At 45.9% G+C, this 23,465-nt stretch overlaps 1 protein-coding gene, 1 long non-coding RNA gene and 1 other non-coding gene across 3 annotated transcripts in view; 1 reads left to right on the top strand and 2 right to left on the bottom strand.

Moving 5' to 3' along the window:
• Nucleotides 1–23,465, top strand: part of gas7b (growth arrest-specific 7b) — a 625,036-nt gene that overhangs the window by 56,872 nt on the left and 544,699 nt on the right. The gene's annotated exons all lie outside the window — the stretch shown is intronic.
• The window catches only part of LOC140394833 (uncharacterized), a 54,074-nt gene continuing 43,045 nt past the window's right edge, over nucleotides 12,437–23,465 (bottom strand). Inside the window, exons 3-4 of the long non-coding RNA XR_011936025.1 lie at nucleotides 18,763–18,891; nucleotides 12,437–12,658 (exon numbers count right to left, since the gene is read on the bottom strand). This is a non-coding gene — a long non-coding RNA (uncharacterized lncRNA). The remainder of the gene's footprint in view (nucleotides 12,659–18,762; nucleotides 18,892–23,465) is intronic.
• Nucleotides 20,172–20,278, bottom strand: LOC140395804 (U6 spliceosomal RNA). Its single transcript, XR_011936318.1, has one exon. It is a non-coding gene; the product is annotated as a U6 spliceosomal RNA (small nuclear RNA).

Raw genomic sequence — 23,465 nt, 5'->3', positions numbered from 1 at the left:
TAGCATCTCTGAGGTTATTTTTAATCAAAGCTTTATTTCATCTTCTCCCACAGGCACATATGTTTTCCACAGTGGCTTCAATCGAAGCTGTCCACCATTTACTGTAATGTAAATCTGGCTACTGAAATTCTACTTTCTCTGCTGCTCGTTGGAAAGCAACGGTTTCGGAGTGACCTAGTTATTTTCAAGTTTATTAGGACGATTGATGAGGTTAATTGTCATCATGACAAATTATACATTTTGACAATGTTTACAAATTAGCACATGGGTGAATACAGAATACAGAGAGCACCATTCCACATAGAGATCTTTGTGCCTGGAATAAGTTCTTTTTAAATTTGCTTTCACAGACTTTTTTACATCAATTCTTGTGGAAACCCTGTTCAATCATGCTAAGGATAAAGAGAAAAGAAGCATTGGTACAAGCAGCGAGGAGATGGGGACATAACGTGAAATGGAGCATTAATACAAGCAGCGAGGAAATGGGGGCATAGAGCGGGATTCTCTGAGCCTGGGGAACGGGCCAGAGAATCGTCGCGACCGGCACGAATCGCGCCCCGCCACCGGGACGTAATTGGCGCCAGCGCAGCACCGGCCGGAGGCCACTCTACGGACCCCCCCCCCCCGGCGATTCTCCGCCAGGGATGGGCCGAACGACCATACTGAAAAACCCGAGTCCCGCAGGCACCGTTCTAACCTGGTCTTACCCGGCGGGACCTCGGCGTGGAAGAGTCCGGGGGCGGCTTGTGGGAGAGGGGAAGGGGGGTCCGACTCCAGGGGGGGCCCTCTGCTGTGGCCTGGCCCGCGATCGGGGCCCACTGATCGGCGGGCCGGCCTCTCGGGCTGGGGGCCTCCTTTGTTCTGCGCCGGCCCCTGTAGCCCTACGCCATGTTGCGTTGGGGCCGGCGCGGAGGAGGGAGACACCGTGCATGCGCAAAGGTCGCGCCGATCCCACTACGCTTGTGCACGTTTAGTGCCGCTGTGCATGCCCGGACACCGCGACACCCAGTTGACGCCGGGATCGGATCGTGGGTTGCTCCAGTCCCATGCTGGCCCCCTGTAGGGGCCAGAATTGCTGATCCGGAGGCCATGTTGACGCCGTCGGGAAACACTTAGCCTCAGGATCAGAGAATTCCGCCCATAGAGTTTAAGCAAATAGGGACAGACTTATTTTGTATGAGCTTTGCCAGAGTGTCAGATGCTTCCTAACGTCAATGTGATGTTGAGCTAATCACACTGTTCTTAGGCATAGGAAACCTGCAAGTCAGAACAAGTGTAACTATTACTTTCGTTTCCATGTTCAGTAATGCACGTGCAGCACAGCTGCTGCCTTACACGATCTCAGCAAATATAACCCAAATCTAGAATTGGAAAGTGGTTACCAAAATACAAGGAAGTTATTAGAAAATACCAATAAAGGGGGTAGAAATTTATTTTGGGAATTTGCACATAATGGGTGTACAGATTAGCTGCCTGACAGACGACTTTCCCATGTTTAGTTCCATTGAAGTCAAACAAACACAGCTAATGTTTTCATTTTGCGTCAACACCAAGCATGAATATCTAACTGATATTGGTCTTGACAACCATAATCAATCCTGATGATTAGTTTCATAAAGGATGCAAGTATTCTGTATGAGACTAGGGTGGCACGATAGCTCAGTGGTTAGCACTGATGCTTCACACCGCGGCTTGGTTCACTGTCTGTGCGGAGTCTGCACGTTCTCCCCGTGTCTGCGTGCGGAGTCTGCATGTTCACCCCGTGTCTGCGGGCGTTTCATCCGGGTGCTCCGGTTTCCTCCCATAAGTTCCGAAAGATGTGATATTAGATAAATTGGACATTCTGAATTCTCCCTCGGTGTACCCAAACAGGTGGCGGAATGTGGCGGCTAGGGGCTTTTCACAGTAACTTCATTGCAGTGTTAATGTAAGCCTACTTGTGACACTAATAAAGATTATTATTTATTTATAGGTAACGTGCATTTATTCCAAAATCACTGCGCAGCTTGTATCTGAACGTAGAGTGACTTATTAAAACTATTTGAACAAGGACGGCACATGGCACGGTAGTTAGCACTGCTGCCTACGGTGCTGAGGACCCGGGTTTGAATCCTGGCCCTGGGTCACTGTCCGTGTGGAGTTTGCACATTCTCCCCGTGTCTGCGTGGGTTTCACCCCCACAACCCAAAGATGTGCAGGGTAGGTGGATTGGCCACGCTAAATTGGCCCTTAATTGGAAAAAAAAAATTGGGTGCTCGAAATTTATTTTAAAAACTATTTGAACATATTAATGCTTTAAGAGACTCTTTTATGTGTCTTTTAGTTATTAATATGTGAACAAAATATTTAAAGGGCAAAATTCAGATTGGAATTGAATGGAATCATAGCTCGACCGTTTTTGTATCAGGACATCGCAGTGATGCACAGTTTTTGTTTCTTTAAAAAAAATAATTTTAGAGTACCCAATTATTTTTTTCCAATTAAGGGGCAATTTAACGTGGCCAATCCACCTAATCTGCAAATCTTTGGGTTGTGGGAGTGAAACCCATGCAGACTCGGAGAGTGATACACCATTTTAAATGACAAAAATACCAACATTTTGTCTTGGTGCATAAATACTAATCTTTTTATATATTACTGAAGAAAATTAAAGTCGGTTTAAATTGTGACAAGGGCCGCGATTCTCCGCTCGGCACCGGTTGGGAGAATCGCCTGGCACGCCATTTTTCCCCGCGACGCCGGTCCGACGCCCTCCCGCGATTCACCCAAGCGGCAAGAACGGCCCCGTCGAGTTCTGCGCGGCGCAGGCCGGAGAATCGCCCGGGACATCCAAAATGGCGATTCTCCGCTACACCCGCTATTCTCCGGCCCGGATGGGCCGAGCGGCCTGCCCAAAACGACGGCTTCCCGCCGTCACCATCCACACCTGGTCGCTGCCGGTGGGAACAGTGCGGGAACGCTTGGGGGGGGGGGTGGCCTGTGGGGGAACGAGAGGGGTTCTTCCGCCGGGGTAGGACTCAAAAGGGGTCTGGCCCGCGATCGGTGCCCACCGATTGGCGGGACGGCCTCTCTGAAGGAGGACCTCCTTTCCTCCGCGCCCCGCAAGATCCATCCGACATCTTCTTGCGGGGCGGCCTCGGGGAGGACAGCAACCACGCATACGTGGGTTGGCGCCCACTGGCGCATGCGCGGGTGACACCAGTTATGCGGCGCCGGCCGCGTCATTCCGGCGCGCTGACGACGCTGCTTTCGCGACACGCCCCCCAAATCTTTCACGGCCCCGATCCCAACCGATTTTCGGGCCCTGAATCGGTCGAGATCGGGACCGTTTCGTGCCGTCGTGAACGTCGACGGCGTTCACGACGGCGTGGGCACTTTGTCGCAGGAGTGGAGAATCGCGCCCAAGGTGTCTGGCCTTTTTTGCCACAAAATAGATGTTTTTACTTGCATGGGTTTGTCAAGTTTGTTCGAGACCCATCTGTTTTCCTGTGTCATTTCTTAGATTGCATGACATGGGAGATATTTTCACTTCTGCTGTGCAGAGGGACCTGGGTGTGCTGGTGCACGAGTCGCAAAAAGTTGGTGTGCAGGTGCAACAGGTGATTAAGAAGGCTAATCGAGTTTTGTCTTTCATTGCTAGAGGGATGGAGTTCAAGACTAGGGAGGTTATGCTGCAATTGTAAAGGGTGTTGGTGAGGCCGCATCTGGAGTATTGTGTTCAGTTTTGGTCTCCTTACCTGAGAAAGGCCATATTGGCACTGGAGGGAGTGCAGAGGAGATTCATTAGGTTGATCCCAGAGTTGATGGGATTAGATTATGACGAGAGGTTGAGTAGACTGGGACTGTACTCATTGGAGTTTAGAAGGATGCGGGGGGATCTTATTGAAACATATAAAATTATGAAGGGAATAGATAGGATAGATGCGGGCAGGTTGTTTCCACTGGTCGGGGAAAGCAGAACTAGGGGGCATAGCCTCAAAATAAGGGGAAGTAGATTTAGGACGGAGTGTAGGAGGAACTTCTTCACCCAAAGGGTTGTGAATCTCTGGAATTCCTTGCCCAGTGAAGCAGTTGAGGCTCCTTCTTTAAAAGTTTTTAAGAAAAAGATAGATACCTTTCTAAAGAATAAAGGGATTCAGGGATATGGTGTACGGGCCGGAAAATGGAGCTGAGTCCACAAAGATCAGCCATGATCTCATTAAATGGCGGAGCAGGCTCGAGGGGCCAGATGGCCTACTCCTGTTCCTAGTTCTTATGTTCTTATGTTCTGGTTTTAATAGTAACACAAAGGAAAAGCAGGCTTAGTAGTGAAATTGATTTAATTGGATCAAGCTAGTTTGAAACTCACCCATGTTTGCCAGAGGAAAAAAAAAAATTACATTGATAAGATAAATTAACTTAATACCATGCCCCTCATTTTGTCTGCAACTCCAAAAGAAAAGAGTCAAATCCAACCAGCTTTTTTTGATACTCCTTTTTGTGAAAGTAGTACTTTCAGACACAATCCTTTTTTTAAAAAAAAATGTTTATTCAAATTTTCCAACAATTTTTAACAACGTCCTCGTTCTACAAGGCTTTTTGCCGCACCTCCCGGATCGTCGCCCCTTGGGCCTTCTGGGTCTCCACGAGCTTCTCAATCGCCGCCTTCATTGGCGCAAGCATTTCGGTTTTCAGCTCCTCAAAGCAGCGTTTAAGAAACTCCTGCTGCTCCTGCGACCACTGCGCCCATGCTGCTTGGTCTCCACCCGCCGCCATCTTGTTTTTTTTCTCCCTCTCACGTTTCGCTGCTCCAAGATCACTTTTTTCACCGCTCCACTTCTGGTCCAATCCATATAATGTCGGGGGGACCTTGCTGTCACCTTCCCACACTGGAAGCCGTCGAACAATTGCTGTTGGGGCCCCTCTAGAGAGCCCAAAAGTCCGTTCCCGGTGGGAGCTGCCGAACGTGCGACCTACCTAGGCATAGCGGCAACTGGAAGTCTTTCAGACACAATCCTTGACATCAAATTATATCCTCTCTCACTCCACCCCAGGGTACCAGAAATAAAGCCATTATCAATTTGATGGATAACTAAGACTTAAACCTATCAAATACTTCTACATTGTGTTCAATAATTTTTTTTAAACTGCCATAGGTGAAAGAAATACTCATGGTTGAGTATTTCTTACGCCATGAGAACGAAGGATAGGATATATGATACTGTAATCTCTTTTGAAGAAATTAGGGAAGAAAATGGTAGGAAAATATTTTGCAGGGACCATTGGATAATTAAAGGGAGCTTTATGGATTTGATTTCATGGAATGTGTTGGTTGCTGAATGAACATAATGAATGAACATTTGGCTTCATAAATGGCGCCATCTTGATTAAGTCAAATTTGACTTTCAAATGTGCATTGCTGTATGGAAAAGCACCCTAAATTTGCATATGTCCACATCTTTTGTCATAGTAAATTAAAGAATGTCATACAGTTTTAGTCCCAGTGCCTTGTTGTCAATGATTGCTCCACACTCCGTTTAATATTTGTCCTCAGTAAAATGAACGCAGTCAATGCTCAGGATGGATTATTTTTCGACTTTTCGAGTCCAATTGTCTATTTTGAGCATTCCTGGGTCAGATTTGGCACTGGCCAGCTCTCTCTAATCTGCCTTAATCCCAAATTTAAAGCAACGATCCACACTACACCAATGGGATTATTTTAAGACTTGTTCATCTTTAGAACCTTAGTAAATAACATTGTCAATTTACATCGAATGATGGACAATTTTGTATTGTGCACCTTCACTAATGGTGAATTTGGCTGAGGCAATCCAATTTTATTTTTTGTAAGACTTTCATAGCCAGCAGTGCTAACCATTGCACCACCATGTAGGTTCAGAGTTGATTGACCATTCCAAGAATAAACGATTAGCTATCTTTGATATGGGATCATGATTACGAATGTTTGTCTTTTTAAGGGATTAAGTACGAATGCATAGAATGGGCTTTAATGGAAGCTTATATGTAATGAATTCTGTAATAAATACATAGATCTCTGTTTAATCACATCTCAGCATGGTTTTTGAGGTCTGCCTCTGGTGGATATGGTGAGTTGGCATGGGGAATGTAATGGCAAAGGGAAGTGGGTAGGAAGCATGAGTTGGCATAGTGGCCATATGGATGAGTGGAGGCGATCAGAAGCCATTGGAGGTGGGTAGCTGGGGGCTTTAGTCGGTAGTTACTTGGCATAGGGGTTATGAGGTGACATAGGTAGGCATGGCGTTTATGGGGCGCTATTGGGGATGAATGGAGCATGGTTTGGAATGATTTGGCTTGAATGGGGTATTCTGAAGGGTTGGAGGAGAGGTGAGGGTGTTAAGGCCGCATATTTACTGACACCAACTAGGACAAAATCCCAGAGAACTGAGGCAAACCTTTCAACCAACCCTTCTTGGCATTCAGCAGCCCTTATGGCCGCTCCCAATTTGTGTCTGGAGTGGCAGGCTTGGCATGCACCCCCCCCCCCCCCCCACTCCTGCCCTCCCTGTGTCAGGCAAGGACAACTAGACTAGAAGGTAGGGATGGTGGATGAGTGGATTGGGATGTTGCAGAGGGAAGGGCCCTTCAGAAAAGAGGAAGGTGCTGGAGATGAAGTTGGCCTGAATTATTCACTCATCGGACGTATGCGTTTGACGGACTGGGAAGGGGGCACGGAATGCGGTTCTGGCCATGATCAGCCCCAGAACGTGATGTCACGCTGGCTGGTCAATTAACAGGTAGCGAGCATGAAACACGTGCTGGGAAAGGCTGACCGCTGCCAAAGAGGGCGGGCACAGAGGAAAGAGTAGGTGCAGGCTGGTGCATCTAATGTGCTCCCTTGGGGACAGCAGCTGCGGACATGTGAAAAATAAATAACAACGGAAAAGCTATGCAAAGATCATCCAGCATATTCAAACACAAAGCTCAGTCCCCAGACTACAATGTAATTTTTATTTCAGCCCTGACATTTCAACCCGCCTTGGGTCAAGGTCGAAGCTAAAACACAAAGCCTGCCTGGCCAGTTGACCCACCGCATAAATAGACAGGCCAAGTAAAATTGCGTTTAATTGTCACCTTAATGGACTAATTTGCCTTTGTGATTGACAGTGGGCACATTTCAAACTCTTGCGTGCGTCCACTGACTGAAATATTGCACAATTGCGCAATGATGTCAGGACCTACACCCAACATCGTCTTGTGCAATTTCACACACATCAGAGTCTGGCACATGCCCGCACAAGCAACGGAAAATTCTGACCCATGTGTTTACTAAGTCAACTGAGAGAAATTCGGAGGGTGGGTACTGAAGGGATGTTTTCTTCTTGTGAGAGAGACAAGAACCAGAGGACACAAGTTTAAAAATAAGGGTCTCCCATTTATGATGAAGATTAGGATAGTTATTTTTTCTTAGCGAGTGGTGAGGTTTTGGGACCCTCCTCCCCAGACAGCGGTGGAAGCAGGGTCGTTGAATATTTTTGCGACTGAGATGGATAGATTCTTGACGAATCAGGGTGTCGAAGGTTATCGGCGATAGCCAACAATCCGATCAGCCATGATCTTATTGAATGATGGAGGATGTTCAAGGGGCTGAATGGCCACCTCCAGCTCCTGATTGGTGTGTTAGTACTTCCTTGAACGGTAACACTTATTTTTGCTCCCATTTGTTCCCTCCCTCCTCACAGAACAGAACCACATCTGCACATCTGGCAAATGTGCTGCAAATCTGGTAAATGTGCAGCTCTGAGCTCATCCACTGGCAAGTCACTGGCAGTATGTGACTTTGTCACCGCAGTCCTAGTAATAGCAATGGAATTGGACACCCTCACAGTTGCATTGTAATGGAGAACAGATGTAAGCTAAATGTTACCCGATTCTCGACTTCCTTAAAATTGTAACATTAGTTAATCCTTAACTAGCTGATGTAAGCAATAGTTTTTTTCTGAATTGTCATGGCAATATATATTTTCACTTTAAGATGTGTAAAGAAAGTGACATAAAGCTTTTTAAGGTTCAAATATTTTAAATATGTTTATTAATATTGCCTTTCAGCGGAATATAACTGGCTTCCCCCCTCCCAGGTGGGTTCTGAGGCGGGAGAGAGGGAGCGCAAAATTGGGTGGATAGGATTCCACCCGGGATCCCACCTGCCTAAATCCTGGAACAATTTCACGGTGTGACGGGGTGGCCTCGGGTAGGAAATTGGTCTATTACCACTTAAGGCCACTTAAGGAATCTTTTTCCAGTCAGCCCCAATTTTTAGACTGGCGGGAGCAGATCCGAGCTGGGTGAGAAACAGCAAAATGAACTATTCTCCATCTCAGGTTGGGGGCGTGAGTCACCTCAATCTGAAGGCCCCTTTGGGTGGTGGGAGCTCTCGTCCTCCTTCCTTCCCATGGCCTACCCTCGATGTTGCAGTACCCCTCTCCCAACCTCCCAGGGCACCCCTTACCTACCTGCCCCCAGGATTTAACCTTACCAACAGTTTCAGGACTTAGATCCAGACGGGCAGTAAAGTACCTCTTTTGGCCACTGCAGCACCCAGATTGGCTGACAGATCTCCAAGATTTCCTTCCAAAGGTGGACGGAAGTCCCGCCCATTGCCTGTCACTGCTGTACCCATTGACCTATGTTGGCTTACTGTCTGGAAATACCTCGATTTTAAAATTATCAGTCTTGCTTTCAAGACCTTTCATGACCACGCCCCTCCCTATGTCTCTAATCTTATTCAACCCTGGGCGGCATGGTGGCACAGTGGTTAGCACTGCTACCTCATAGTGCTGAGGACCTGGTTCGACCCTGTATCACTGAACTTTGTGGAGTTTGCACATTATCCCCCTGCCTGCGTGGGTCTCGCCCCGACAACCCAAAGATGTACAGGGTAGGTGGATTGACCACGCTAAATTGCCTCTTAATTGGAAAAAAAAGGAATTGTGTACTTTAAATTAAAGAAAATCTTCTCTAGCCCTGCAACTCTGCGCTCCTCCAATTCTGGCTTCTTGCGTATCCCGAATTTGGATTGGTCCGCCATAAGACACTCTCTAAAACCTATCACTTGACTAAGCTTTTTTCCAATTAAGGGACAATTTAGCATGACCAATCCACCTACCCTGCACATCTTTGGGTTGTGGGGATGAAACCCATGCAGCCAGATGGGGAATGTGCAAACTCCACTCGGACAGCGACCCAGGGGCTGAATCGAACCTGGGTCCTCGGCGGCGTGGGGCAGGACTGAGCTTTTAATTTTTTATCCAATTATCTCCTTATAGTTTGATAATGCTCCTGTGAAGCACCTTTGGAATGTTTTACAATGTTGGAGGCTCCGTTGTTGTTGGCCTGAACGTTTCTGTTGAATATTTTTTACAGGGTTAAGGAAACAAAATAAATGACAAACCATTATATCCCTTTATTTCCAATGGTAGGAAGGTGCAGTAAAAGTTTATTTTTACAATGTGCAGCTTTGGGAATTTGATTTGATAGTACACCTTCTGTTATGGGTGGCTAACATTAAAAACAACAACATTTGAGAATTTCACTCCATCTTGCTGTAATGACTCTTTCATGAGCATAAGATAATTTTGTGTTTGTGCTGTACCAAAACGTTACCATAGTAACATTGCAGCATGACAAAGAACAGAAGGAGCCCATTCAGCCCGTCGTATCTGAGCTGTCTCTTTAGTAAAGCTTTCCTATTAGTCCCACCACCCAGTTCTTTCACCCGTGGCTCTGTAATCTGTGTCCCTGCAAGTCTTCATCCAGTCTCCTTTTGAAAGCTCCCAATGAATCCGACGCCACCATCCTGTCAGGCAGTGCATTCCTGATCGCAACAATCCGCTGAATTAAAAAAAATTCTAATGAAGACTGCTTCAGAATTAAAGGATTGGGTGATGCAAAGATTTTAGTCTTTGGCCAACTGACAGATGGAGTGTGCTGGTCATTCTCGCTGTACCCACAGAGAAGAGGGTGCAACAGTTTTGAGGCACGGGTGTCATTAACATCAGGCAGGCAGGTTGCAGTGCGCCAAGCAGCAGGCCAGTACAGTGTGCAAAATTGTTGCCTCCCAACATCAGGCCAGCCCAGTATTTGGGGAGAAGAATGTTTGACTGCACAGGTTCCCCGTCCTCTTCCAAAATAAATTCAAATTTTCATCTCTGTGCCTCTTTTTTGGCACCTTTGACCGTGGAACGGCTCCAAACAGTCTATTCCACAATCCAGTGTTCCATGTACGAATCCATGAAAATTGTGCCTCGTCGGTGCTTGGTGTTCAACCCGCAGACTTCCATGTTTTAGCCAATCGAGAATAGATTAAATTATAGCAATCTGTAATTAGGATCAGAATTGCATGGGAAAACCAGACTTTCAAACTGACGTGCCTTATTAGGATAGCCTCCATTTAGCAGCTATTTTTCCCCCTTTCACCAAAAATACCTCCCCAGTTCCCTATTTTCAATTAGAAATGAGGATTCATTAGTTTACAGTCCTCCTCAAGAGATTAGGATACATTTCTTTAGCAGGGTATGATTGGTGTTTGCAGTACTTGGCACTGAAAGTAGCTGAGCTAGAGACCATCGCTGCTTTTAAGGGACTATTTTGGATAAATCGTTAGAGCAGAGGAAGATACAATGCTCTGAGTCAAGATCCGGGAAGGAGAATTCCTTCATTTTGGATTGCTCTATCAAAGAACCAGCATCGCTAGATTGAGTCAAATAGCTGTTTTTTGTGAGCTTCCATGGTCCCATAATGTCTGTCAGTGTTATTTGTCAATTAGGCTGAGATCAAGAACATCTCCCAAGTACCACTCCTTCAAATTCATTTCTTAATATTAAACGGTGTGTTGTCCAACCTATGGCCCACTGTACCAGGTAATTTTTTCATGGACTATGTTTCAGTTCCTACAGAGGATGAGCTTGCCTTTCTTGTGTAACAGAAATGTCTGTGTAACAACGTTGCAAAACCCTCCCCCAATTAAAATACATCAGTTCATTACATGGATGAAATTAGTCCCAACCCCCAAAGTATTTGATGGGGGTCAGTTACATACAACTTTAAGTTGCCACAAGTTCTACTGGGCATGGTTGGTACTCGATCTGTGAACATTGCAGAGAATCAAAGTTCGATAAATGATTGATTCTGAATACAAATTGAAATGTAGTTATGTGCAGTTAAGCAACTTAAATAGCATTTTAAACCCCCACCCCCATCATTTTAAACTTGTTCCGCTCCTATTTAAATTGTTGTGAAAATGAACAGCATTAGATTATCTCTAATGAGCTGATGATAGAAATTATACAATGCCTTTGATTGTGTAACAACGTTACAGTACTTTCACATCCTTATTATTTAACTGGTGCATTCCAAATGATTTCTTTGTGGTTTCCGCGTTTTTGTTGGGTTGAACAATAAGTTTTGATCTTGGAGGATGAAATGCACAGTGGCACAGTGGTTAGCACTGCTGACACAGTTCCAGGGGCTCGGGTTTGATTCCGGCTGACTGACTATGTGGAGTTTGTACGTTCTCCCCATGTTTGTGTGAGTTCCTCCAGGTGCTCCGGTTTCCTCCAACAATACAAAGATGTGCAGTTTATTTGGGTTGGCCGCAATCAATTCCGGGGTTACAGGGATAGGGAAAAGGTATGGGCTTGGGTAGAGCGCTCTTTTGGGGGGACGGTCCATACTCAATGGCCTCCTTCTGCACTGTAAGGATTCTATGATAAATGCACATTACTTCTCATGCTAATGCTATGAGGAACACTTGATACCATTACTGAACCATACAATATTTTGTTTCTCTTTTGCACTTACACACACAGCGGCAAAAATGAAGACAGAAGGCAGGCTGCAGAGTGTGTTTATACAGTCATTGTGGGTGTTGGGAAGGGGTGGGGGGGATTCAGTGTTTTACACCTGTGACTTTTTTTCACTGCACCTGTCTAGACTGCTCTCTACCTTTCAGACGGGGCTCTCTTTTCTGGAGGTGGTCCCTTTTAATTAGGGGCCCCTCTGGGAGGTCTCCCTGTTTAGGTGGCCCCTTTGGGGGGTGGTGGGGGCGCTGGTTGGGTCACCTCCGTACTAGGGGGAAGTGGAGGGCAATCCGAAAATCCAGGGGTGCGGGTTGATTTTGGGGCGGGGCTTGGCCGGCCACAGATCTTCGCTATCGGGCTGCCCGCTTAAATTGGTGGCTCGATAGCGGGATTCCCTCGTATTCCTCACCATGCATAAATTTGAATGGCGAGGAATACTGAGTTATTTCCTGTGCGAGAGCATATCAGTAGCAATTCTCCTCCAGCAGGAAAACATAGTCTCCCAAACGGAAAGTCCTGCTCGTTACATGTCTGAGTTTGCCACAAAGAGAAAAGGTATGGAGGTGTCCACACTCTGGATTCTGACAACCTGATGAGAGGTTTTATTAGGGATGTTGCTCATACAATCCAAGATGAAGAACTGAAACACTCACTGCTGACGTCAGTACAGATCAATTGACGCTTCATCAGCAAGGATGTACTCTCTGATATGTAACAAAACTGAAGTAGAAGTCCTTCCATTCTGGCTGAACCCTCAGACCAGTTTCTTGTATATGTAGGATTAAGCAGCTTTGGTTGGTTCAGATCCATCAACAGGATGACTTCATGGGCATGATTAAAACCTGAAGAAGGATAGAATGATTTGGTTCAACTAACAGAACAATCCTTTGGCTTCACATCCAGTGGGAATGAGTACAGCAAAAAAATAAAACTGAAAGATGCACCAGAAGAAATAGATAAACTCCATGTTTCAAGATGCTAACACATAGGGATTTGGTTATACGAAGGTCAGGACTTTGGCAGGCGATGGTAACATATGGAGAAGGCTACTGCCAAAGAGAACAAAGTTATTATAAATCAAAATGTTTTTTATGTTCTGTGGTTAGTTTTACTAAAACAATGCAAAAGTTTGGTCAATATTCTAAAACAAATGTATAGTTAAAAGAAAATATTTACTTATAGCATGTCTTCCAAAGGCATCAAATGTGTTTTGACAACTAATAATCACTCCACTGTAAGGCCCATTTTCATCCAATCTATGTTCAAATTATTGCTCATGGCAAAGAAGGGGAGGCTATGTAATATATTAATATCATTGGTGCACAACAATATAATAATTTACATTGTCACATTGCCTTGTCAAATGCTAAGATGATCAGTTGGCTGCGGGTTCTTTTCTGCCATGTGTTATGTCTAAACGCTATTTGATCATCAGAGAAGCAAGAAAGTCAGTCAGTGTACAATCAACTGGTTAAGTGTAACCTGAGATATATATATATATATATATATATACTCCCATACAAATAGGGAATGATGCTGAATACATTGCACAACTTACATGTAAATTATACAGTGGTGAGAATATCACTGAATGCCACTGTAGTGCAAACTCTTATTTGCTATTTGAAACTGGACAATAATTTCCTTTGACGAATGTCTTCAGCCAGCTCTATTTCCAACAATTGTTGCATTCTTAAACAGCGAAGTAGATCGAGCTACTGTTTAAATACAATGTGATTTTAAACTTTACAGTAGAGGGTTTCATAGAATCATAGAATTTGTAGTGATATGCATCACTGTATATACACATCACTGTATATACACAAGGGGTTAAGGTAAATACACTACAACTAAGTAACCACTAGAGGGAGCACCAGAGATGCATAAATACATAGACAAACAGGAAGTAGTCTCTCACTCTCTTCACAGGAACGGCAGCTGGTGAGCAGGCCACAAACAGGCAGCTCAGATGTAACATAGTCTAAACACTGGAGAGAGAATGAACTCATAGAAATAAAGCATTTTCTTCAACTGTAAGACTACGAGCTTTATTCAGACACAAGGAATAATACATGGTATCAGGAGTGGGGTGACTTCAGAACGCTTACTAGAAAAGTTACACAAGATGCAGCCAAAGCACGATCGAAAACAGAAGAAAACTCGGACGTGGGGAGACTTTGCTGAGTCGATGCAACTCTTTGGAACTCCACCGCAGCTGAAAACAACCGGTAATTTAAGTCATACATGGAAACTCTTTAAACAAACGTTCGAACTGTATATTGTAGCAAATGAGTTGAGCGCGGCCTCAGAAGAAATGAAAATAGCACTTCTCCTAGCAGGGCATGAAGCTAGAGAAATTTATAACTACTTTAATTATTTGAAAGGTGAAAACAACACCAAATTAGAAATTTAAGAATAATTAGAATACTTAAAAAATGTGAAGATTACTGTAACACCAGTAACAATACTGCTTTAGGACATTCCATGCTCAGAGACCAAATTGCACAGGAAATGAGTGTTGCAAAACTCAAACAATCATCAGAACAGAAAGGGTTAATGCTAGAAATCGCTATTGACAAGTGCAGATCGCAAGAAAAAAATAACTTTTTTTTAACAAGGAAAAACGGTGAAAAAGTTCTTTTCCACGGGTCTGAAGAAGTTAAAATGGGGTCTGAGCACATTTTAAACTCCCGGGGAACAAATGACGCAAATCTGGGATTGCCTGCATGCTCAGGAAACGGCAGCCGCGTACGTACAATTGAAAAAAGACGTTTTCGATTCAGATCGTTCTGCGCATGCGCAATTAAAAAAAGAAGATTTGGGCGCAGATCGTCCTGCGCAAGCCGCGCATGCGCAGTTTACGAAAAAGCGCACAGTAAAGGAAAAGCGATTTGCGCATGCGCAATCCATTCCTACGCATTACGTCATGACTGTCATGGTGTCAGAGGCCCCGGACCACACCCAATTAAAGGGGAAAGGTCCGAAAATTGGAAAAAAAGAGTTTTAAAGCTACAAAACACAATCTTTTCACCTCGAAAGACAGAACAATGCCTGAACTTGTACCAGCAGTTGAAAATAACCTCCGCAGCACCCTGGAACAAGCAGTTTGCACCACCTGAAGTGAAGAGCATAATGACAAATCCGAAACAAAAGAAGATGATTTGTTTATCGAAGAATACTACTCCGACATGGCTGAGTTATTTGGATATGATGATCATAAAAGCATCAGCGCCACGGTTGAAAAGCTGAACACGACTCTACTCCTGGTAGATTAATCCAATACCATGATGCAATGGCAGATCGTCGATACATTGGATGATAGCAACCTGTCAAATATCCAAGAAAAAAATGATGCCACACAGTGAGTACTGAACAACTCCGTTGAGAGCGCACAGATCGACTCCACAGCAAAATCACTGCACGACTCCACACACAGAGCGATGAAAGACTCCACAGAGAGAGCGATACAAGCCTCCACAGAGAGCTCGTTGACAGACTCCACAATGGAAGCAACTCAAGACTCAATAGCGAAGTCCATGCATGAACAGGATTATGAAAGTCTATCAACCTTATCTGCGCAACCAGCAGCAGACTATGAAAGCCTACCAAGCTCACGTGAACAACAAGAAGACTATGAAAGTCTACCCAGCTTATTTGAGCCACCAGAAGAAGACTATGAAAGTCCACCCAGCTCATTTAACCAACAAGAAGACACTGAATGAATGTCTACCCACTGCATGTGCGACAAGTGACGAAGAAATCACAATTCCCATACAAGATGTGCAAGATCACAGCGAGACTGACAGATCCCAGCTCGTATGTCCAGAAGCACTCAACAATCAAAGTGAAACTACTCTTGAGTCCAGTGAGACCACGTCAATTAAAACCTCATCTACTCTAACCTATCCACAAGAAAATGAAATCTTGAAGATTTTGTCTCCATAAGAGAGCATCAAGAAACCAAAGATGATTCAAGTGAACCTGAAATGACTCCAAAAGAGGAGCACCAAGAAATCAATGATGATTCAAGTGAACCTGAAATGACTCCAAAAGAGGAGCACCAAGAAACCACAGGAATACAAATGCAAAATATGGCAGATGCTCAAAATCAGAAATAAAAACAAAATGCTGAAAATATTTAGCAGACCAAATGTGTTGTGGCAATTTGCATAGAAAATCAAATTTAGCAACGTTAACAATTAATTCATATAAATTTGCTGCATGGTATATAAAGTTACACACTCAAAAGCATGACATATCCATTTCCCCTCGGGTTTCGAAAAATATTTTGGGACATATTTTCACTGTAGTACAAGGTCAAAACCCAGACGAAAGTAAGAAAGCATTTTCAATTACATGAGTGCTGCAGTGGTGTTTCTGGTTATGAATTGACTGCAGGTTCTTATGCCACTTTATTCCAATGGCTCTGGTGTTCACCAATGCATATTAAGACCAGTAAATTATAGGGCAAACCTGTGTTACAGTTATGATTGCTGAGGCATAAACACAGTCTGTCGCGGTGCATTAACTAGATGTGAATAAATTACACAATCTGCCACGTTTTACTCTAACTGAAAAATGGACGTACTCATTTCATCAAGGTTTACAGTAATCTGTGAATGAACCACTGTGATGAAAGAGAGTGAGTAATTGTGCAGAAGAGAAAGTAGGGAGTAGAGAAGAGCATCACAGAAATTGGATTCTCAACTTCCTTTTTTGTGTGATCTATGTAAAGTTTTCATAGTTTTCATAGAATTTACAGTGCAGAAGGAGGCCATTGGGCCCATCGAGTCTGCACCGGCTCTTGGAAAGAGCACCCTACCCAAGGTCAACACCTCCAACCTATCCCCATAACCCAGTGACCTCACCCAACATTAAGGGCAATTGTGGTTACTAAGGGCAATTTATCATGGCCAATCCACCTAACCTGCACATCTTTGGACTGTGGGAGGAAACCGGAGCACCCGGAGGAAACCCACGCACACACTGGGAGGATGTGCAGACTCCGCACAGACAGTGACCCAAGTCGGAATCGAACCTGGGACCCTGGAGCTGTGAAGCAATTGTGCTATCCACAATGCTACCATGCTGCCCGTTGCTACCGTGCTAGCCCAGTCTGACCCAACTGCCCAAAGATAATCCTTGTGCCCAAAAATAGTCCAATATCGCACTGATTGACATATGCGAATAACATGAAAATATAGCTTGAAGTGCTCAATCCATTTTAATTCATTTTTTTCACCTGCCAGAGACCTCGTCTGGGAATTTCCACTCCCGCCGTAGCGGAACCGGAATGTTTTTAGTGGCACTGTGGTTAGCACTGCTGCCTCACGACGCCAGGGACCCGGGTTCAATTCTGGCCTTGAGTGACTATCTACATGGAGTTTGCACTTTTTCTCCGTGACAGGGTGGGTTTCCTCTGGATGCTCCAGTTTCCTCCCATAGTCGAAAGATGTGCAGGTTAGCTGATTAGGCTATGCTAAATTAAGTAGGTTAGGGGGGGATAGGACGGGGAAGTGGGCCTAGGTCGGGTGCTCTTTCAGAGGGTTGGTGCAGACTCAATAGGCCGAATGGCCTCCTTCTGCACTGTAGGAATTCTAAAGTTGTATCCCAGGAGTGGAAAGTGGTCTTAAGTTGTGAATTATTTCCTTTCTTATTTTTTAATCTCTGTCATTTTTTCACAGGTGGTTAGCCTTTGTAATGTTTCTGGTGTGTATATTTTTGTCATATTTCTAGTAGATCAAAATTACAAAGTTAGTGCTTCTTATAAGGAGTCAAAAGACGAAATGGGAATTGGCACTTTGTACACTACTCAACCTGCCATGTGACAATAAAGATGCTTTGAGGGGCTGTTCGTCGCGGGGGAGGGGGGGGGGTGAAAAAGGGGAAAAATCTGTACAGACTGTATAGTTGATTGTTGGGAAGCATGTTTCCCGGGGTATTTGTTCGCTGTAACCTGTTTTGATCCATGTTTGTAATAAAATACATCGTTTTTAAAAAAAGAAGAAAATAGAGTGGATGGTATTAGGTAGGATTGGCGAGACTTAGTAAAAGAGAAGAAATATAGAAGGCAAAATGAGTAAAATGCAGTATTGTGTTAATTGAGAGCATGCAGGTGTAAGTGACATTCTTTTAATTGATCTAACTGTAACAAGGGGATACATTTTCCCACTTCGCAGGTGGGATAGAAAATTTGGCAGACTATTTAACAGTACAATGACCTCTCGGGAGGGCTGGGAATGATTGGCGGTGTGTTATAAGCCAAGTTGGTTGGGGTTTGTGTTTGGGTGGGGGGGTGATGGTTATTTTTGTTGTGAGTTCTGTTTGAATAGATGCTGTTTTTGAAAAGTGTTAAAATTATAAATGCCTCAAATAAAATATTTTCTAAAAAAAAAAGATACGATGACCTCGGATGGGAATTTCTGGTCTCTGAGCAGATGCAAGCAGAACATCCCGCCCAAGTATTGAGAATCATCTCAGTTCTAAACTATGGTGTATGACTTTCATCAGGGCACATGCAGCTATGTATTCAACAAAGACCTAACATATGAATGAATGCAAAATAAAATTAATGGAAAATAAAATTAGTAAGCTCAACACCATTGATGTTTAACACTGGGGTTCGGCATCATATATATTTGTTGACCAGCTGCAGTTTATAACAAAACGACTTGTGTTGCTGTGTAGAATGTCCATATTTACTGCTTTGGATTCTAAATTTCATATTCTAGGTAGAAATACTATAAATAATATGGAGAAGAATGTATAATGAACAGAGATAATAGTCTTTTTTTACTGCACTCAACTCGGCTCATTATTTATTTCATAATTGCTGCCATCATCTTCAGTCAGTCATATCAGACATGAAAACCGATCTGCTGTGCAAAAATGCTATTTAACATTCAATTAAATGTGAACAGTTGGAGAAAAATAGAGCATCCCTTACCTGCAGGTTTACTCAATGTAGCTTAGATGTGTTGTGTTTTTCAGCATATTTGGCTTTACCAGTGTATTCCATTTGTAAATCTTATCCATTAAGTTGGCTATTGATTACACTTCACAGCAAAGGACTGAGCTGTACAATTGAAGCAGATTAGACGAAGGTCTGATTAATTTACCCTAACACCAATCTCCGCAACATCTGTTAACTTGCAAGCTCATAAGATTGACTTTAAAGTGCATGTAGTGCTTGGTGAGGGGTTCAGCTACATTAATGCCATGGGATGGATTCCTGTCTGCGAGGTGGATGTGTGGATTACATAGAATTACATAGAACATACAGTGCAGAAGGAGGCCATTCGGCCCATCGAGTCTGCACCGACCCACATTAATCCCTCACTTCCACCTTATCCCCGCAACCCAATAACCCCTCCCAACCCTTATGGACACTACGGGTAATTTATCATGGCCAATCCACCTAACCTGCACGTCTTTGGACTGTGGGAGGAAACCGGAGCACCCGGAGGAAACCCACGTGGACACGGGGAGAACGTGCAAACTCCGCACAGACAGTGACCCAGCGGGGAATCGAACCTGGGACCCTGGCGCTGTGAAGCCACAGTGCTAATCACTTGTGCTACCGTGGAGTCGGGATAATACCCAGCTCTACGAATTAGATCTTTAAAAAATGGCTGCCGCACATCAGATCTTCGGTCCCAGCTTGGTGGTGGGGTGCGGAGGGAGTGGGGGTGCAAGCTATACTAGAAGTCCAGGGAGGTGAACTCCTAAGTAGTGGGTGTTTGGCCAGGTGGAAGGCCTCTTTCTGAGCTCTGGCACGGTGTTCAAGATTAAAAAAGGAGTACAACATGAAACATCCCTCTTGCCCTAATTGCCCCACAGATTCTCCATTACCCATCCATGCCATCCTATGCCACCTCTGTTCCTAACACACAAAACCCTCATATCTTCTATCCCAACTTATGCCCCTGTACCCATCTCCCATGGTCTCTCATACTCTTCAAGACAATGTCTACTCCTGTACAAACTCACTCTGGCCCTTCATATCTTCCATTCCTATCTATGCCCCTGTACTCAACCTCTGATCCCTTATGCCATCCATGCAACCTATAACCCTGTACCCCTTCAAGGCTCTTTATCGCTCCTGTTCCAGCTTAGTGTCAACTCATTAAAAACACTAACCCTTTTGTTCTTGCACCTTCAAGTACGCACCATGGGCAGAACTCAGGGCCCATGCAGAGATGAGATAAATAAAAGTTTATTAAATGAAGTTCTAGGTTTCTATTGGAGACTTCACTATATTGAAAAAACACTCTTATTCATAACAGTCAATTTATGCATTTACTCCTTCAACTAAATAAAGCTTTATCACAACAGCCATTTCATTCAAGAGCACAATCCTTTACGGAACGCTTCGCGAATTTGCGTGTCATCCTTGCACTGGGGCCATGCTAATCTTCTCTGTATAGTTCCAATTTTAGTATATGTGCTGCCAAAGCGAGCATGTGCACATTCCTTTACAACAGCAAGCATTGGAATTCATAGTTCTATTTCAAAGAATCTATGACCACTTACAACTGCCAATCAAACTGCAAAATGGCAGGCACCCTGCTGTGATAAAAGATGGTTGTGAAAACAGTCATGCAACAGTAATCTAATGATGAACCCTTCAGGCTTACATCAAAAGTCAAAGTGAAATAGCAAGCATCTTTTTAAACACTAGGGGGGTGATACTCCGAGCCCCGTGCCGGGCCGGAGAATCGCCGCAATCGCGCCCCGAGCTGGCGCGCGATTCTCCGATGTGCAGAGAATCTCCGCCATTTGCGCTGGCGCATTTCACGCGGCGCAGGCCGCTGGAATACCCGGTGGGGCTGCCGATTCTCCGGCCCGGATGGGCTGAGCGGCCGCGCTGATACGACAGAGTTCCGCCGGCGCCGTTCATCCCTGGTCGTTGCCGGCGGGAACTCTGCGGGAGTGGTCGGGGGGCGCCGGGGGGTTTGGGGGGGGGGGAGAGAGGGGAGGGGAGGGAGGGGGGCCCCTTCATCGGGGGGGGGCCTCCGATGGGGTCTGACCCGCGATCGGGGCCCACCAATCGGCGGGCCGGCCTCTTTCCCCCCCACCGGGCCTACTTTCTGGCATGCGCGGGTTGGCGCCGTGAAAGGAGGCTGGAGCGGCGTGGACCGCTCCAGCGACGTGCTGGCCCTCTGTGGGGGGCCAGAATCGGTCGTACCCGGGCCCGGTTTGCGCCGTCGTGAAACGCGACGCTGTTCACGACGGCGCGAACACTTGGGCTCCATATTGGAGAATCGCCCCACAGATTTATTTTAACGTTTGAAGGACAGGATTTTTAAATGAGTTGACAGCTCCCTTTGACAGTTGGTTTTGGCTGGGATTTTTCAGTCCAACCATGACATGACCTGCCATAGCTGATGTGGCAGGCCAGCCAAAAGTCCATTGACTTTCAGTCGAATTGGAAGATACCGGTCTGGGCAGGCGATGCCAGAAAGTTCCAAAATTCCAGCCATTGACTTTTTTTTCAAAGGTATTTTTGTTCAAATTTTTACATATTTTCAACAAACCCCACAGAAAAAAGAAAAACAGAGAACGCATAAATAAACATCTTCCAACTACATCACAAAATCCCCCAATATACAAACCCCCCCATTAAGCAATAATAAACACAGTAGAAAACACACAGTACACTCTTCCCCCCCCCCGCCCCCCAACCTCTGTGTTGCTGCTGCTGACCACCTCCTAATGCTCCGCTAGAAAGTCAAGGAACGGTTGCCACTGCCTGAAGAACCCTTGCACAGACCCTCTCAAGGCAAATTTTACCCTCTCCAATTTAATGAATCCTGCCATGTCACTGATCCAGGGGGGCCTCGCATCTTTTCACTGTAGCAGAATCCTCCGCCGGGCTACCAGGGACGCAAAGGCCAGAATACCGGCCTCTTTCGCCTCCTGCACTCCCGGCTCGTCCGATACCCAAATTGTGCTAACCCCCAGCTCGGCTTAACCCGGGTGTTTACCACCTTAGACACCATCCTCGCAATGCCCCTCCAGAACCCATCCAGCGCCGGGCACGCCCAGAACATGTGGGTGTGATTTGCTGGGCTCCCCGAGCACCTCACACACCTGTCTTCCACCCCAAAGAACCTGCTTAGCCTCGCCCCTGCCATATGCGCTCTGTGAAGAACCTTAAATTGTATCAGGCTAAGAGGAAGAAGAGTTAACCCTACCCAGGGCATCCTCCCACGCACCCTCGTCTATCTCCTCCCCAAGCCCCTCCTCCCATTTACCCTTTAGCCCCTCCACCAAGGTCTCCTCCTCCTCCTGCATCTCCTGGTAGATCGTCAAGACCCTGCCTTCTCCAACCCACCCCCCCCGAGAGCACCCTATCCTGGATCCTACGTGCTGGAAGCAGCGGGAACTCCCTTACCTGCCGTCTTACAAACGCCCTTACCTGCATGTACCTGAAGGCATTTCCGGGAGGGAAGCCCAAATTTTTCCTCCAGTGCCCCAAGGCTCACAAACGTCCCATCTAAAAACAGGTCCCCCATCCTTCTAATTCCTGCCCTATGCCAGCTTAGGAACCCTCCATCCATTCTCCCCGGGACGAACTGGTGGTTCTCCCGGATCGGGGACCAACCCGAGGCCTCTACCTCACCCCTGTGGCGTCTCCACTGCCCCCAAATTTTCAAAGTCACCGCCACCACCAGACTCGTGGTGTACCTAGTCGGCGGAAGTGGCAGCGGTACTGTCACCAGCGCTCCCAGACTCGTGCCCACACAGGACACCATCTCCAACCTCTTCCATGCTGCCCCCTCCCCCTCCATTACCCACTTGCGTATCATCGCCACATTGGCAGCCCAGTAGTACCCACACAGATTAGGTAACGCTAACCCTCCTCTGTCCCTACTCCACTCCAGAAACACCCTTCTCACCCTCGGGGTCTTTTTCGCCGACACGAATCCCATGATGCTCCTGCTGACCCGCTTAAAAAAGGCCTTGGGGATCAGGATGGGGAGGCACTGGAATACAAAAAGGAACCTCGGGAGCACCGTAACTTTCACCGACTGCACCCTACCGCCAGGGAGAGTGGCAGCATATCCCACCTTTTAAAATCTTCCTCCACCTGTTCCACCAATCACGTCAAGTTGAGCTTGTGTAGGGCCTCCCAGCTCCTGGCCACCTGGATCCCCAGGTACCGAAAACTCCTTTCCGCCCTCTTAAATGGAAGCTCGTCTATCCCCCTTCCCTGGTCCCCTGGGTGTACCACGAAGAGCTCACTCTTCCCACGTTGAGCTTATACCCGGAAAAGTCTCCAAACTCCCTGAGGATCCGCATCATCTCCGGCATCAACCCCACTGGGTCCACCACATACAGTAATAGGTCATCGGCATAAACGATACCCGGCCTTCTCCGCGTCCATTCGCCGCCACTATCTCCGCTTCCCCCTCCACTGCAGGCATCATGATTACGTTAAGGAGCCTCCTCCGCACATTGGTATTCAGCTGCCTTCCCTTCACAAAACCCATCTGGTCCTCGTGAATCACCCCTGGGACACAGTCCTCAATTCTGGTAGCCAACACCTTCGCTAACAGCTTCGCATCCACGTTGAGGAGAGAGATTGGCCTATACGACCCACACTGTAATGGTTCCTTGTCCTGCTTCAAGATCAGCGAGATCAGC

This window comes from Scyliorhinus torazame, chromosome 18 (assembly GCF_047496885.1).
Source record: "Scyliorhinus torazame isolate Kashiwa2021f chromosome 18, sScyTor2.1, whole genome shotgun sequence".
Taxonomy (NCBI): Eukaryota; Metazoa; Chordata; class Chondrichthyes; order Carcharhiniformes; family Scyliorhinidae; genus Scyliorhinus; species Scyliorhinus torazame.
Note: the sequence above shows the minus strand (reverse complement) of the source record. Positions and strands in the feature narration are given on the sequence as shown.